Source organism: Pelodiscus sinensis, chromosome 4 (assembly GCF_049634645.1).
Source record: "Pelodiscus sinensis isolate JC-2024 chromosome 4, ASM4963464v1, whole genome shotgun sequence".
NCBI lineage: Eukaryota > Metazoa > Chordata > Testudines > Trionychidae > Pelodiscus > Pelodiscus sinensis.
The window spans coordinates 125,769,860-125,787,356 of NC_134714.1; the positions used below are offsets into that span (position 1 = coordinate 125,769,860).

The 17,497-nt window shown below is 54.6% G+C and overlaps 1 protein-coding gene across 6 annotated transcripts in view; it reads right to left on the bottom strand.

Annotated features, from left to right (window-relative positions):
• Window positions 1-17,497, bottom strand: part of SYT7 (synaptotagmin 7) — a 164,637-nt gene that overhangs the window by 146,686 nt on the left and 454 nt on the right. The window lies entirely within an intron of this gene.

A 17,497-nucleotide genomic window follows, 5' to 3' on the forward strand; every position in this document is an offset into this window, starting at 1 on the left:
GAGCCCTTTGCACCCCAACCTTCTGTCCCCGTCCTGAGCCCCTCAACCCCAGCCCCAACCTGGAGACCTCATGCTCCTACACCACAATCCTCTTCCCCAGCCTGAGCCCCCTCCCCCACTTAGAAACATATGGCCCCACCCCTGCCACATGAATTCTGTTGTGTGCACCAATATGAAGGTGAGGTGTCCCACACCACCTCCAGAATGGTGCACGTAACAAAATTCATTCCGCTCAGAGGTGGTAAAAATCAGAGGGAACACAATGCTGTCTACTCACCCGCTGCCCTGCCCGCTCTCAGGACCCAGATCCGAGGATCCCTTTGACAGGGTCAGTCAGAGCTGGCGTTGCAGGTGTGAATGCAGCTCAAGCCAGGATGTGCAAGGGAGTGGGGGGAACGTCCAGCTGGGTTTCAAGGCCTCAGCTAGTCAATGTGACACTGGACGGCTCAGGGCCCGCTACTGAAAGTGCCCCAAGAGATCTGACCCTACAGCAAGCATGGGGCACCCTCACCTGAGATGGGGAGGAGCCCCCCAGGCCAGACAGCAAGGCTCTCTCTCTCTCTCTCTAAGTAGCCAGCGGAGCTCTCCCCAGGCTGGCATGTCCCAGTGACAAAGGGAGAAGGATGGACTCTCCCTGGCGGCAGCGGGGGCTCTGTGCTATTACCATCTCTGCATGCAGGCGAGCATGGAAGCTGCAAGCCAGCAGGGAAGCTTGTTTGGCTTGTACTATCTCTGTCCCCTGCAGGCGCGGTGTGTAGGGCCCCGGCAGGGGAGCTGGATCCAGTGCGGACATGGGGAGGGAGGCATGTGGAATCAGTGACCCATGTGGCGAGCCATGTTCCTAGCCCCCCAGCTGGCTCGCCCAGGCTGCCGCTAAACATTTGGCGCAGCCTCCATCTGCCCCGGCTGGCAGCAGGTTTATGCCACCGGGCGGCGTGACGGCTCCACACTGGCATTGCAGCCGGTGCCCTCCAGCAGCAGGGCGCCTCCCGGAGCTGCTTCCTGCTTCCCTGTTAGGGCTGTGAGGCAGGAGAAGGAGCCACGTCCACCTCCCGAAATCACTTCTCCGCTCTGGCTTCCATTATCCCTACATGGATGGAGTGAGTGAGTGACAGGGAGTGAGGGATGGAAAGTGACACACAGGAGAGGAGAAACCAACCCCAGGGCTACGCCAGTACCAGCTTCTGCCAGCAGGGGGTGCTATAGGGAACGGGGTTCCGACACCAACACCGCGCATAGGGGGAGCCCAGAGGTACCCGAGTCCCAGTCTTTCCCAGCAGGAGGCGCAATAGGACATGCAGAAGGGGAGCTAGTTCTGTGGCACTCACCTGGCCCCGTGATCACCTCATCTCTCTCTACACTGCCTGCTACGCGCCCTGATCACCAAACCGGCAGGGAGAGTCCCAGCCTGTGACGAATTTCGCCGCAGCAAAACTCCAACCGAGCTCGACAAGTCTCCCATAGACTCAGCGCCCCCCAGACTTATACACACACCCAGCACCTCAGCCTGTGCCCCACCTCACACCCACCAGTGCCTCTCACTCCCACCAGGCTGACAGCACGATGCGCGCCCAACCCCTGGCTCAGCAACATCCAGCTCACAAGCCCTGGTGCCACAGACACAGTGTAGACATCCCACACATCCCCAGCCTCCAAGAGGCCTGGTCCACCACAGACCCCAGAGAAGGGGGTGGTGACAGACTCCACAGAGGAGCAGATTAGGAAGACATCCAGGTCTTCAAAAAAAGCAACAGTGCCAGCTTCTAATCCAGTGGTTCCCAAACTTTTTGGCATCATGCCCTCTTTTTGATTTTTGAGAGACTCTCATGCCCCGCCTCCCCCCCCCCCCCAAAATAGCAGCAAAACTTGAGCAAAAAAAAAAAAAAAAAAAAAAAGGAACTGATCGGGGCCAAAAAACAAAAATAGCAGCAAAACTTGGGGGGACTGACTGGGGGGGGCTGGGTTGCCCTGGAATTTATTCACACCCCCTCAGAGGGCACCCCTCCCTCCCAGTTTGGGAACCCATGCACCTCTCTGAGCCAGGCCATGTCAAGGATTTGGAGGGGGGAGTAATAGACTCATCATAACTCAAAACCAAGAGGCTGCAGCAGGTGCTGGGGCAGCCTCTGAGAGCCCTGATGATGGATCTGCAGTCACCAGAGGGCGGGGCACATGCCCAAGCTGTGAGTCAGTCACCCGGGAAATAAAGGCACTTGCTACCTGGCCCCCCCACCGCCAAGCCACCCCCTTCCAGAAGTGGGTGCACAGCTGAGGAGCGAGCCATGGGGACAGAGGAAGGGGCAATGGTTAGAGGCAGGTTTGGGGAAAGCCGGGCTGTGAGGAAAGGGAGAGGTCCAGGACACTCCCGAGGGTGCAGACTTGAGTGAAGGGCAGGATGGGGGAGTGCACAGGGATGATGGAGAAAGAGGGTTTAGTCTGAAGGAGAGAGACACAGGGATGTGGGCAAGGCAGAGGGAGAGAGTAAGAGAGCCAAGAGACAGCGGCCCACAGGGTGACTGGGGCGGATCACAGAGCAGCCGACAGGGCCACGGGGCAGATAGCAGGGCAACCCGCAGGAGACAGGGCCCCAGGGGCAGATCACAGAGCGGCCTGTGGGGCAACAGGGCCACAGGGGCAGATCACAGAGTGGCCTGTGGGGCGAGAGCAGAGGCGCCAAGGGTAGTAGATGAATGGCAGACTACTAGGAAACAGTACACAGAGGGACAATGAAGAGGATCCATCAGTGTTAACACAGAAGAGTGGGACTAGAGCAGGGGTGGCCAACCTGTGGCTCTGTAGCCACCTGTGGCTCTTCTGAAGTTAATATGTGACTCCTTGCTCAGGCATCGACTCCAGGGCTGCAGCTCCAGGTGCCAACCTTCAGTGCTCAACTCGGTTCCACCTCCTCCTCCAAACGTATCACACCCTCCCTCCCTCCCCCCCCACAGAGCCTCCTGAGTGCCATGAAACAGCTGATTGCAGCGGGCAGGAGGTACGGGGAAGGAAAAGGAGGCGCTGATCGGTGGGGCTGCTGGTGGGCAAAAGATACCGGAGACGGGAGAGAAGGCACCTGATGGGGACAAATTCCTGTAGCACTTTGGCTAGGTACATTGGTAAACTGTGGCTCCTTCCCAGGCTCAGGTAGGCCACACGTGGACTAGAGAAAGACACAATCAGAAAACGCAGGCAGGAGAGGGTCTGGTCAGCATGTACAAGGGAGCAGGAAATGCAAGATGCCGAATACAGTGGAAACCGCCTTAGACTTGGCAACTGAGTTGCCAGTGAGTTTCTCATCTCAAAAGTGTTTTATTCAACCTACACACACTTTATATGGGTAACCTTCAGGAGGGATGAGTTAACCAAAGTGGCTTCCAGGCCCAAGAAATAACAAGGATACAGGGAGGAAATGAAGAGGCGAACACCAGCCTGGAGGAAATCATCAGGCCCACCAGGAAAAGGACAAGGCTCAGATCTACTTCAGCACCACCAATGGGACCACAGAAACATGCAGGACTTAGAGGTATAAAAGGTTAACTGGTTACCCGGTAAGCATTCGCCTGACTGGCATTCTTACTGGGGTAACCAGTTAACCGGTGCTCACCCTGTGCAGCCCCTGCCCTGGTGCAACCCCATGTGCTGGTTAACATTTTAAATGGGATTTCACATCCCTTGTAGGACCCAAGAATCTCCAAGGTCAAGGGAAAACAGATTAGAAGTGGGGCTGGCCCAGACCCTACACTGGATAGATGAGGTGACCTATGAACCACCCAACTCAGGTGACTGGGGAACCTGAACTATCCAGAGCACCTCCATAGATGGGAACAAACTCATGGCTGGAGCTAATGGGGTCCTACTAGACTGGAACAAAGCCCAGAGAATCCATTGCCTCCAGGGCGGCATGCGCCAACCCATCTGAGCAGCGATGCAGATGCTCAGTGAAACTCCCAATGACAATTGTCTGCAAGGAGAACTGAGTTGCTGCGTGCCACAGTTTTAAGGGTCACTGCACCTGTATTTTCCCCCTACGCCACCCCTCCAGGAAATGGACTTAACATGTTCAGGCTTCCAGCCATCACCTCTGCACTCCCTTTTGGCCAAGGCTGCACATTTCCCAGCTTAGATGAGACATGCCCAGCAAACCAGACTGCCCAAACATTCCAGTACTTTGCTTTCTCTCCGCAGACTATGGCCAGTGAGTTGCCAGCTGTTCCAAGTCCCCACACTGCTCTTTCTAAGCAAGCACATTTATCCTGGAATGCTTTTACATTTAGAGACAGCGTCTAAAACCCACTAAAGAACCCACACGCTCATGCTAAAAAGCTTGCCAGAGGACACCTCTATCTCCAACACAGGGCTCTGGTATGTGTCAGTCCTTCAAACTCCACAGCTGGGTTTTCCCCGATCCGTCTGCACATCAGGTAGGAGGTAGGAGCGGGTTTTCCTCGTATCCGTCTGTACATCAGGAATCAGAACGAAGGCTCGAGTGAGTTAAAGCTTATGCTATTGATCCAAAAGTCCTTTCCATTGCTTTCTGGAGAATCCAACTGGAATCAGCATATGCAAGCCTCCCCACCCGCATCTAGAAGTGTTATAACCTCAGGGCTAGTCTGCACTAGCAGCTTACATTGGCATAGCTACGGCTCTTAGGGACATGAAAAATCCACACCCCTGAGAGCTGTAACTATGCCAACCTCACCCCCGGTTGCAGACAACACTAGCTTGATGGGAGAAGTTTTCATTGACCTTGTAATCCCCCTCCCCATGCTTTATGAAAATTGGCTTATGAGCATGGGCATGCATAACTCATAGATGCTTTATGCAAAACAGGTCATGTGACATGTCATTTTAAAGGTTGTATTCCCCTGAATCTGTATTTCCTATTTCTGTGCATGTGTTATTCTTGTATGTGAAGAAATACGAAGTGTGAATCTGTTTATAATTCTAAATGTGCTAACGGGAGCCATTGCTGATGCTCCGGAAACTTAATGACTCAGTACTCAAACCAACAACCTATGAATAGTCTTGTTTGTCCTGTAAGCCCAAACTAGAGTTGCCCACACAAAGACAGGTGGCCAGGCCTCGTGACGCTGAAACCCATTTTGGCGCCTGTACTTTTTCACTTGAGGTGAGAAAAGTTTGAACTGAGCACAGAGAATTCCCACCTTGGGAAAAAGGGATATAAAAGGTGGGAAACCAAACAATAGGGAATCGCCAGATGCCAGGAGACCCCACTCTTATTACCTAAGATGCCTGCTGGAAACATCTAAGATTGAACAGGGAAGAAGAACTGTGCCCAAGGTAGGGGGCTGCTTAGCTTGGGAATGATGTTTAGATCAACTATTTAGGGTAAGAATTTGCACATAAATTTCTTAATGGATTAGGATTAGCCATAGGTCTTGTTTATTTTAATTTAGTAATTTACTTTGATCTGACTGTTTTCACTTGCAACCACTTAAATCCTACTTTTTATACTTAATTTTTATTAAGTATAATACTTTTGTTTATTATCAAGTCCCATGTAAATAACTGTGATCCAGGGGAGGAGGAAGCAACCACTGTGCATATCTCTCTTCCATTGATAAAGAGGGCTGACCTGACCTTATGAGCTTTCTCTGTGCAAAACTTTTACACAGATTAAGATAGATTTATTTGGGGTTTGGTCCTTTTGGGTTCCTGGGTGCTGAACCCTTATAGCTGAGCTCTCCCAGAGTTGAACTGGTTCAGTGCTTGTATTGCTCTTGCAAGGGGTCAGTTACCTCCATTCTGTACCTTTGCTGGGGAAGACCAGAGCTTCTGGACCAGTAGGACAGGATGGCGGGGAGCCCCAGAGAGCAAGAAGGCAGGTGTCAGTGGCTTGATCAGCACGCCACGGGGCAATCCCAAAAGGATTTCTGTGATCTAACCTGTCATAGACCTAGCTACCGCCTCTCAGGGAGCTGGATCAACCATGAGAGAACCATGCAGCTTGTTCTTGGCCCAGACCACAAGCTTTAATAAACTTTGCTGCTCAGTTGCTCATCCCCCCCCGTCCCCTCCCCGATGAATATATCTCCATACAGATTGGACCTCTCCCTAGTCTGGCATCCTCAGGAACTGAGCAGTCCCGAACCAGGGTGTTTGCCCCCCTCCTGGTCACAGCCCCAGCCAGTGCACTGCCCCCAGCCTGCCTGCCAGGCTCTGCTGCCCCCAGTCCACTGAGGGGGCTCCTCTCCAGGCTGCGGGGCCAAGTGATGCTTATTCACTGAACCACGAAGACCGCTGGTGTTCACCAAAACAGGTTTGTCAGAGGCCAACTGAAATATCCCACAAGGGGCATCTGGGCCCCTAGCATCTCCTTAGCCAGGAGTATCTCACTGGACCTAGAAGAGCTATTAAAGGAGTCCAAAGGGAGGACCTGGTGACATCCTCAACGCTTCTTTCCCTGCGAAGAGTCAGTTGAATGGAGATCTCCAAAACAGCCCCACGAACTTAATTCACTCCTCTCTGGAGCAGCCTGTCTGGAGAAATCTTCCATCCATACGGATGAAAGACGACACGAGAGCAAACAGGATGTGCACAAGCACACTCCAGGTGGGGGGCACTCAATCCAAATGGCCATCACTCATTCACACACATCACCAAAATCCCACAGACACAAGGACAGAGATGGGAAGGGAAATGCCCACAGAGCAGCAAATGGGCAACTGGGCCTGGGCTATGAATAAAACATACATGCAAGGAACGTGCCGAGGGTCTAGAGATGAACCCATTTCTAGCAGGAAAGGAAAAGATGGACAAGGACACAGGGAACAAAGCATCTGCCAAACCCAGTCACCAGCTTCTCATGATCACCTGCTGCCAATTGTCAGAAGTCAGGCAGCAACTTCTAGCCACAGCCTCTTAACAGGAAGTTAATGGGACAGCTAAGTAAACACCCCAGGGTCCAATCCCAGCTTAAGGCACAGACATTAACATTTGGCCCACTCCCAATGAAGTCCTGGTCCATGGAGCTGTAGCTACTGGCCAGTGCTCCCTGTAATCTAGGAGCTTGTGAGGCCGCTCAAGAGAGATTCTAATGCCGCCTAGCTGATTAGCAGAGTGCCCACAGTTAGATTTGTGTTTTTCCTGGTGGTGCACAAACACACCTTGGTGCACATAAAATTTATTCTGCACGTGGATGGAAAAATCCGCACCTAGAGATTAAGATTAGAGGAAACAACTGCTACTGACCCATTGTGACAGTGCTGGCAAAGCCAGAGCTCTGCCACTGTAGCCTGGCTAAAGAGGCTGAGAGGAAACAGCTGAGCAAGCCCAGGCCTGAAGGGCTATTACAAGCAGATGTGGGCCTCATGGGCAAGGAAGGAAGCCAGGAGGGGGCAAGGAGGAGCAAGGAGCCAGGGTGTGGCTGAGTGTGCTCCCAGGCAGATGGAGCAGCTGACAATGTACTGTAAGCTTTGTACATAGACGGTGGTGGGAACGAAGGAACAATAAAAGCACAGGTGACTGCACCGGAAGCTTCTCTGGCTGATTCATGGACCAGAAGGTGTCCCAGAACAAGGGGCCTCAGCCACACCCCATATCACGTAAAATAAAGACTGATCTATTACCAGCCTCTCTCCTTTATTACAGTCCATACAGGCCTCCTCTTATTGGGCAGGCTGCCTCTTGTGGATTGCCTCATGGCAACTCGGAAACTGACCCTTGCCTCAGTTTCCCCCTTCAAGGGCCTTCTTTAATAACTCACAGCCCCCTTGCATCCATTCACAGCCCTTCTCAGGTTTGATTTCAAGCATTAACAAATGTTTAAACTACAGTTCCCAAGTTCCTCCATGTACTACCTCATAGGTCACTCCTCATAGGCCTCTCTTCTCCATGGTTTCACTCCCCAAGTCCCAGGTGCCTCTGCTGGAAACTCTCTGCTCCCAGACACACAGGTCACTTGTCTCCCACCTCCCTGAGCATTTCTCTGTGTAGCTTCCTGCTATTCTTACAGCTGATCCCTGCTGAGAGGGACTAGGACTGGCGGGGCCCAGGCCTCCAGCCTTTCAAGGGCAAGCCACTCTGTTACGTCTCCTCACAACTGCTGCACTTGTCTAGACCAGCCAGTCTCAAACTGGGGGTCAGACCCCAACGTGGCCTGTGACCCGGTTTTCATGGGGTCACCAGGGCTGGTGTTAGACTTGGTGGGGCCCAGGCCTGAAGCCCAAACCCGATTCCCGGGGCCAAGGCCGGAGCCCCACTGCTCAGGGCCGAAGCTGAAGCCTGGTTCCCACCACTCAGGGCCATAAGCCAAGGGCTTTAGCCCTGGGCGACAGGGCTGAGGTTACAGCTCCTCTCCCCCTGCCACTTGGGCTGAAGCCTTGGGGCTTTGGCTCCCCCACCCGGAGCGGTGAGGCTCAGGCTTCGGTCCGTCCCCCCCACCCCGCCCCAGTCATGATTTTCACTGTCAGAAGGGGGTCGCACACAATGGAATGAAATATAAGACCCTGTGGTCTGTGCCTCAGGTGAAGATTCGTCCATCCCTGAACTGGTGAAGAGGCAGGGTGGTTTTAGTCAGTCCCCTCCTGCCTCAGCCAGCCACCTCGGCCTTCCCTCCTCTTGTGAGACAGGCCACTTCCCTTTTAAACCTCATTACACTCCCCACAAGGTGACCTCTCCCTCCCGCTCCTTCCTGCCTCGCTCCCTCTTCTCCTGCAGCATCCGTGGCCAGCTCACCTGGGTGCCCGTCTGGCTGGCTTCCTGACGTCCCTAACGAGCCAATCGCACAGATGTCCGGGGAAAATGAGACAGATGGGACTGGGGGGGCGAAGGAGGGGGACGAGACATCAGAGATGGGACGAGAGGTGCTTGGGTGCCATGGCGATGAGCAGGGGAGGAGAAAGGGAGGGAGGGGAATGAGACACATAAGGCCCAGAAGCAGGTGGGCAAAAGTGGAAGGGAAAGACACAGGAGGCTGGTGGAGGAGGGCAACCAAAATGATTAGGGGGTTGGAGCATATGACCTATGAGGAGAGGCTGAGGGAGTTGGGCTTATTTAGTCTGCAGAAGACAAGAGTGAGGGGGGATTTGATAGCAGCCTTCAACTTCCAAAGAGGATGGAGAGAGGCTGTTCTCAGTAGTGACAGATGGCAGAACGAGGAGCAATGGTCTCAAGTTGTGGTGGGAGGGGTCCAGGTTGGATATTAGGAAAAACTATTTCACTAGGAGGGTGGTGAAGCACTGGAATGGGTTACCTAGGGAAGCAGTGGAATCTCCATCCCTAGAAGTGTTTAAGTCTCCGCTTGACAAAGCTTTGGCTGGGTTGATTTAGTTGGGATTGGTCCTGCCTTGGGCAGGGGCTGGACTTGATGGCCTTCTAAGGTCTCTTCCAGCTCTATGATGGATCCAGAGGACAGGGCCATGAGGGTAAAAAAAGAGGAAGAATGGATGGAGGAATGAGTTTGTATTACAGGAGACTTGGAGCAAGGAGCCCCCTTTACCCCACTGACCCTCTCCACTGCACATCACCTCTTCTAACCCCTAATGTCTTCAGCCCCTACCCAGAACTCCCTTGGACAAAGTAGGGGCAGGGTGAAGCAAGTTCATCATCTCGCTCCTTCCCTCTCTGCCACACCCCTCCCCCCCCCCCCCCCAGCAAGGCATTCCCAAGCTCTGCCACACAACCCAACAGCAGTGCCTGGGGATCCTACTGTCTAACGCATCCCACCCGCTGGGTAAGGCCACAGAGAGAGAGGGCTCTGCCTCCCACTGTCGAGCCCCACAGATGCAGGGCAGGCTGGCGGGCTGACTGAGAAGCAGGATCCCACAGAGAGAGGTCTCCGCTAGTCAAGGTGGGGAGCAGAAACCAGGTTTCCTGGTTTCTCTCCGCACCTTCCCATGGAAGTGAGCACCAGACCTGTGGGTCATCGCACGTCAGAGAGATCAGGAGGTCTGAAGAGGTGGTCGTCATCATCCTAAAAATCTCTGAAGCCAAGAGAGGGCTGGGATGCCTGGGTGGAGCAAGAACCCGCTCTGTGCAGAGGGAGAGGTGGTGTTAGAGTGTCCCGCTGTTTGGAAGTGAGGGGTCCATAGACTCCACTTCCTAGGGCAGAAGGGGCTTGCATCTGCCCCCTCGCTATCCCAGCACCTGCCTTTAAACCCCCTCCACCTTTTAGGGAACAGGCCATGCCCTGCACAGCGACCCCGCTCTATGCCTTTTGAGCACACAGTCTCTTATTGCCAGCCCTGCCGTCTGCTCTTCGAAAGCCCCTCCCTGCTGAATTCATCCATAATACATACTGTAGCTGAGCCCCCAGGGGCTTGGGGTGGCAGCGATATTATCTACATCTGTCTTCATTTCCTCCTCTCCCCCTGGCAGGCTGAGGACTGACAGACTAGACCACGGAAATCAGCCCCAAGCTCCATCCATTCCTGGCTGGGGAAGAGACATCCTCCTCCGCTCCCTGCGCCATATCTCCTTGGAATCAAAACTGAGGCTGGCCTGCCCAGAGCATATTCCTGTCTGAGGGTCCCCTGGCCTCCACCCTGAATCCTTGCAGCTGCAGCCAAGGCAGGTTTAATTTTAGTAACCTGAGTTCACCTGTCACTGCTAGGTGTGTGCGCCTGTCTCCCTCCCCACCCCTCTCTTGGCAGGGGAGCTATTCTGGGAGGCACCAGCACCTGAGAGCAGGAGAGGAGAAATTTTACAGCTAGTAGGCGGGAAGGGACGGGAGGAAGAGAAAGAAAAGCCAGCAGGAGGCCAGTGGGAGGAGGAGGGAGGGAGCTTGTGATGCAAGGGTCTCACACAGCCGCCTTGCAACCCAGCAGATCCGGGTTCAAATGTGAGCTTGAGCCCAAGAAAAAGGAGACCCTGGGTCTTGCTTTCATTTGCCTACAAGCCACTGCAGCAGGAGCTGGCAACAGTCAGCATGGTCTCTGCATTGGAGGGGCTTGGGGGGGGGGGCAGGAGGAGGAAACTGCAGGGCAGGATGGAGGGGCAGAACTGGACTAGCAGGGTAGAGCTGCAGGGCAGGATGGAGGGGCACTAGCAAAGCTCTATGGGAGCCCAGGCCTGGACCAGCAGGGGATAACAAAGGGCAGCACTGAGGGGATGGGCAGACAAAGCAGGAATCTCAGGAGCAGAAGACGATGCGGGAGTGTGGGGCTTCGGCAGAGGCCCATGGGGGCAGATGCACAGTGCCAGGCCTGACATGACAAGATGCGCTGCACCAAGAGGCCTGCGGTGAAGATGGTGGCAGGAAGAGCAGGGCATTGCTGTAGGGCAGGACTGAGGTGCTCCAGCCCAGCCAGCGAGGCGGGGGGAGAAGAGGGAGGGCAGACGCTACACAGGGGGGAGGCCCAGGAAAGCGAAGGTGGGAAGGGTCCCCCGGCCGCCCAGCCCGAGGAGGAGATGGAGAGCCCCGTGCAGAACGGCAGTGGCCTGGTTGAGCTCCTCGCTCTTTGTCTGCTTCTCGGCTGGTGACTTTCCCCAGCATGTAGCCCCCCCCCTCCCTCCAGGCCGTTCTCCTCCTGCAAGTTCCGAGCCCATTGTGCTGTCTGTCCCAGAGCCCCAGGCGACAATCTTTTTGATGGTGTTTCATCTTATTTTTAACCTGCCCCGCTTTTGTCTCCGCACCACCCGCCCTGGGGAGTCACCTTCCCTTCCACTCCCCTGCTCTGCCATCCCCACACCTGCCGCTCCGGCACGCAGACCTTTTTATCCCAGACCCAGGAGCTGCCTCCCTTCCCCTGAGAAAACAGCAGGCGCTTGGTTATTTATTCACCACCTCCTGAGGGGCCATCACTCAGGCTGCGGGGCTCTGTCAGTGCAGCTGGTGATCAGAGGCACCAAGGCACAAAAGCAGCAATGGAAAGGGCTGCCCCGGGGGCACAGAGAGCTCTGCCATGTGGGGACAGAGTGGGGTGCTGCCCCCCCCCGGACTTACTCACGTAGTGAAGGGGGACAGCCATTATCAAACTGCCCTTCCCAGACGTGCTGAGGGCATCAGAGAGCCTCATGCTGCCAGGCCCCAGGAGGGGATAACTGGCATGGACAGTCTAACGCCACAGGCTGTGCTGAGATGGAGAGTCGAAGCCTCATTTCTGGAGCGCCCAGAAATCTCACTCACAGGGCCAGAGGGGGACAGGGAGAAATCTCACTCTATAGTAGGAAGAGCACCCTGGATCGCAAAAGGCCGACTTGCTTTTTCCAAGAGATCAAGCCCTCCGATGTGCTACAGGAAGCATAACTCCCATGGGCAGCTGGGTGTTGTGTGGCAAAGGACCCGTCACCCATTCCCCAAATCTCCCAGAACCATGACTACCCCCCCTTGCCATAATCAACCAGAGCAAGAACCTTCTCTGCTACTCCTGGTCTCTGGAAAAGCTCTTTGAAAACCACATCTAGTTGTTCTCAGCTCCTGTTATACCTGTAATGTTTCTTTTCACCTTAGACAATTTCCCTTAACAGCCCACAGCTCCTCCCATTGTTTGCCAGACCGTGGATTGTTTACAATCAGGTAATAATTAATACTTACATGCTGGGCTTTAAAGCACCTTTCCTCCAAAGGCCCCAAAGCATTTAACAAGTCCTAAAGAATGACATTTCACAAATCCCTCACAAGGCAGACTGTATCCTTTGTTACTGAAATGCAGCTACTTCTAGAGAGGCGCGCTACTGCTGTTCAACAGCATACAGCAACACTACCCACATTTGCATCAGGAAACAAAGGGTAGAACTCTTGCTAATTGAAAGTGGAACAGGAATTCATTTTTGCAAATATAAGCACCTGCAGAGGAGTCTGACCAGGATATAGGGGCTCTGCCAGGAGATCTTTAATGACCACAAGTGATCAGCACCGCAGTTTTATCACACCTGAGCCAGAAGATGCTGCTGCCTGTAGCAAAATGCCCCATGCTGGAGCACTGGAACAAGTACAGAGAGAAAAGCAGCATCTTACTCCATGGGGAGACCATCATGAGAGGCAGTGGGTTGGTGGAGGACGTGGCTGAAATCTCCGATCTGAAAACAATCCCAAGGAGACACTCTGCGTAGAAGCCTTTGGAGGAGTGTGTCCTGAGGCAGAGATAGTATCTACAGCAGCAAGAGCAGGAGGAGCAGTAGAGAAAGGAATACCAATGCCTGCCTCCGTGGCCTCAGATCTCGTTAGCGCTCATGCATTATGCAAGGTGGGACTGGACTGGTATGTGGCTGGGCACGTCCCTGGACACTGGGTGTGAATATTTGTAGGGGAGATGTCCAGGAAGCAGAGAAGTGCTGCAGGAAATACTGCTGGTGACTCAGTCCGGTCCTGCCTACCCGAACGGAGCTAGGTTTCTTGGCGCTCTGGCTGAACTTGCGTCTGAGGAAGCCACACCTGCCGTCATAGCTTCGGTAGCTGGCTGGCCTGCTTCCAGGCCACACAATGGAGAGACGCATCACATGGAGCTGGATCCTGCAAGGGGCTGGATGCCCTCGACTCCCGCGGACTTCAGTGGAACCTGAGGATGCTCAGGACTCCCAAGAGTTGCTCCTTGCAGGATCAAGCCCACTCAGAATAACCCTTATTTGTCCAGGGCCTGAGAGAGAAAATCTATTCTGCCTTATTCCTTCCCCTGCCTGGCTCCCTCCACCACACCGCGGGTCCCCGACCTAAGGCACCCATTCCGCATGGCATCTTCACATCCCAGTAATTGGCCCTTCCACAAGACAGCCCAGGGCAGGAGGGGAAAAGGATGGAGGTGGGGCTGTCTATATGACATGGAGAGGCAGGGACGGGCGACACGGATGGGATGACACGGAGCTCAGGGAGAGTCATTAGTCCAGCAGCAAAGCATGGGACAGTCATGCATAAATCTCGGGGAAAATCGGGGTCAGGGCAGGGTCATTTGTAGAAGGGAGGCAGTGGGGCAGGGTCATGATGTCTCAGGGTGGGGCTATGTCAGGCCCAGGGGTCTTTGTTCAGAACACTGGTAGGAGGGGCTCAGAACATTGGGGGGGGTGCGATGTGGGGAGGCAAAGGGTAGGGGCAGGAGCCTCATTAGTGCATTGGAATAGGGTGACACACATTTCATGGTGTGGGGAGGAGCCCAGAGAGAGTTACCCACATAAAGCGGTGAGGGTGGCTCATGGCTGGAAAGAGCTGCCAGGGCCAGGCAGATGCTGAGCTGAGACTAGTTCACGCTGAAGCTACCTAATCCAGGGGCAAGCAGTGGCAGTGGATTTCTCAGCGGGGCAGAGGCAAGCAGAGCGCTGGATGCAACAGACTCAGAGACTCAAGTTCCTGCTAAGTGGCCTGGACAACGGCCCACAGCAAGAACTACTCACCCATTGCCGGGCTCGGCTTCAATTATCCGCTCAGGAGAAAGACACAGGCAGCGTAGTAGAGAGCGCAATGGAGATATCTGCTCAGTATGCAGGAGTGGAAAAAGCAAACAGCACACTCGGGTCCCCAAGGAAGGTGATGGAGAGTAACACAGACTATTATTATGCCAGCGTGTAAAACAATGGGATACTGGTATTGAATACGGTGTGTCAGGCTGGGGCCACTGGCTCCAAAGGGATAGGACAGAAAGAGAGAGATTCAGAGACAAGACTGATTAGAGACCTAGGAAACTTCCATATGAAGAGGGACTGCAAAGACTGAAACTGTTTAGAGAGGAGTGGGACAAGAAGGGGAATGATGAAAGATCAAGTGCTAGATAATTACAACTGGCACAGGGGAGGGAGATCAGCAAACCTCACTTCCCCTTGCAGGGGCCAGCCAGCCAAACAGAAGGGCTGCGAATTTTAAAATGATAAACCGACATGTTGTTTCACACAACACCTGATTAACCAGCGATCGCAAGGTACCACTCTGGCCAGGGGTTAGCAATGATTCACAAAGGGATGGCACATTTGCACCGCTAATGAGAATATTAGGCAGGATTATAAAAAATAGATTCGGAAGGGATATAAACGCTCTTCTTCAGAACACAGTCAGACTAACTGAGTGAGTTAAGAAGGATGGTCCAGAGGCTAGGGCGCTAGCCCCAGGATTGGGAGATCTAGGTTCAACTGCCTGCTCTGACACAGACTGTGTGTGTGACCCTGGGCAAATCACTTGTTCTCAGGGCCGCAACACCAGGGATGCTGGGTACACCAATATATTAAAGACTAGAAAGTGCTCAGATAGTGTGATAGTGGGGGGGAAAGACAAGTAAGGTATTTAGGGGCAGCTAGAGGGCAGGTTATTTCATAGCTGCTCTCTTTGGGGATCATGCGGTACTACACACACTGCAGGGGTTCCCAACTTTTTGCTTTCTGAGCCTGCTACCCGCAACACGCTATAAAAACTCCATGACCCACCTGTGCCACACAACTCTTTTTCTCCATATAAAGCCAGGCCCAGAGTTAAGGGGTAGGAGGAAACAGGGCCACTTCCCAGGACCCCATACTACAGGCGGCACCAAGAAGATAAATGGCTCAGGCTTCAGCATCAGCCCCGGGTGCTAAAACTGAGGGTCCCAGGCTGCAGTTTTGTGTGTTAGGGCTTCCGTTTTCTGCCCTGAGCCCCGCAGAGTCTAATGCTCGACAGACGTCCTGAAACCTACTTACGGCCCCCAAGGAGCCCCTGGCTGAGACTGTTGCATACCGGATCCCTGGTTGAGACCTACGGACACACAGACCACTGGGCTAGATGGGCTCACGTTCTGGGTCTGCCAAATCCTACAAGCCCAATTAGCCGAAGCACGAGCATCTACTTCAAACAGAGTCGTGATTACTTAGAAAACCTGACCCACCATTCTGAAGAATCCTCTGGAGACCAATCCACTCTCTAACTCCACTCCTCTCCTGCAGCTCCCCACATCTCAGGAAAACAGCCCGCCCTGTCCCAGGCAACCAGCCAGTCATTTCATCCTTATTAGCCACCTTGGCAATCAGAGCCTGCAGGTAACACCAGGCCACAGCCAACCACACAGCGTAAAACAATGCCCCTTCTTTGCATGTCCTAGCCCCCAACACTCGCCTGTGCCAGATTCCTAGGTAGAGAGTCGGGGGCCTCCTGGGAGCACAAGCGCACCAGAGGAACTCTGAAAATCCTTGTCTTCAGAGGGTAAGACTGAGGCTGGTGGGGGGAGGGACAGGAAGCTGTGCCTCAGTAGGACCCCCCCCTCCCCAAAGCCAGCCAGATGGAGAGGTTCTCCTCCCCCACACTCTGGGCTAACTGCTACTCTCAAAACCGGCTCAGTGACTCGGGAATGTTTTGCTTGTGTTATGTTTATTTCTTCCAGGAATAGCAGGTGCCACTGCTCAGGCAGCTCTGCAGGGTGGTGACTCATTTGAAATGAGCGGTGGTGACTCCCCCCCCCCCCAAAAGAAAAAAAACTACCGTAACTCCTGCCTGGGAAACTCCAGAAAGCCCACAATCCGGAGAAGGAGAGGGAAGGAACAGAGAAGGGAGGAGGCAGCTCCAGGGGTGGAAGAGAGGGAAAAGCGGAACAAGGAGAGGAAAAGAAAGGGGAGATGGGGAAAGACAGGAACACGAGCAGAGATCTGACAGAGTCAATTGGGAGTAGATAACAGGAAGGAGGTAACGGGAGCAGAACGTCAAAGAGGGGAGCACTGGGAAGAAAGAGAAAGGGCTGAGAGGGAGGGATGGAGCAGAGGTGAAGGAGAGGAAAGGGGAAGGAGATGGGGCAGAGGGGATGGAGATTGGACGGAGGGAAGGAGAGATGGAGCAAAGAGGAGAAGGGAAGGAGAAAGGGAACAAGAGGGAGGAAAACAGGGGCAGAGAGGGAACAGGAAGGAGGAGGAATAGGAGCAGAAGAGGAAGGAAAGATGGGGCAGAGGGAATGGGAAGAAGGCAGAATGGGGCAGAGAGAAAATGGGAAGGAGGAGGAAGGGGAATGGAGATGGAAGCAGTGATGGGGCACAGAGCAAAACAGAAGGGGCAGAGGAGGAAGGCGAGATGGGGCAGAGAGGAGGGGAGGAGGAGGAAGGCGAAATGGGGCAGAGAGGAGGGGAGGAGGAGGAAGGGGGCGGAGGTGGAAAGCGAGATGGGGCAGAGAGGGGAGCAGGAGGAAGGGGGCGGAGGAGGAAGGAGAGATGGGGCAGAGGAGGAGAAAGGGGAGATGAGGCGGAGGAGGAAGGGAATTAGAGGAGGAAGGGGGCGGAAGAGGAAGGGGGCAGAGGAGGAAGGCGAGAGGGGCAAAGAGGGACCGGGAAGGAGGCGGAACAGGGGCAGCCAGGAGATGAAAGCGGCAAGGGAAGCAGCGCAGGCTGGAGAGCGGGGCGCTGGAGCCTCACGCTGCGGCCGTGCCCTGTCTCCGCTCCCCACTGTGGGGCTCAGAGAAGTTCCACCAAGTGGCTCAGCCCCGCGCTCCAACCCCCCCGGTCCCCCACCCAGCCAGCCCCGCAAGGGCCGCGCCAGCAGCGCCCAGCGGGCAGCGCAGCAGGTGCGCGGCCAAGGCGGCCGGGGGAGGCAGCGCTGCCCGCGGGATGAGGCGGCGGGAGCGTCCCCCGGCCAAGCCCAGCCTGGCCCCGCCGCCCGCACGGCCCC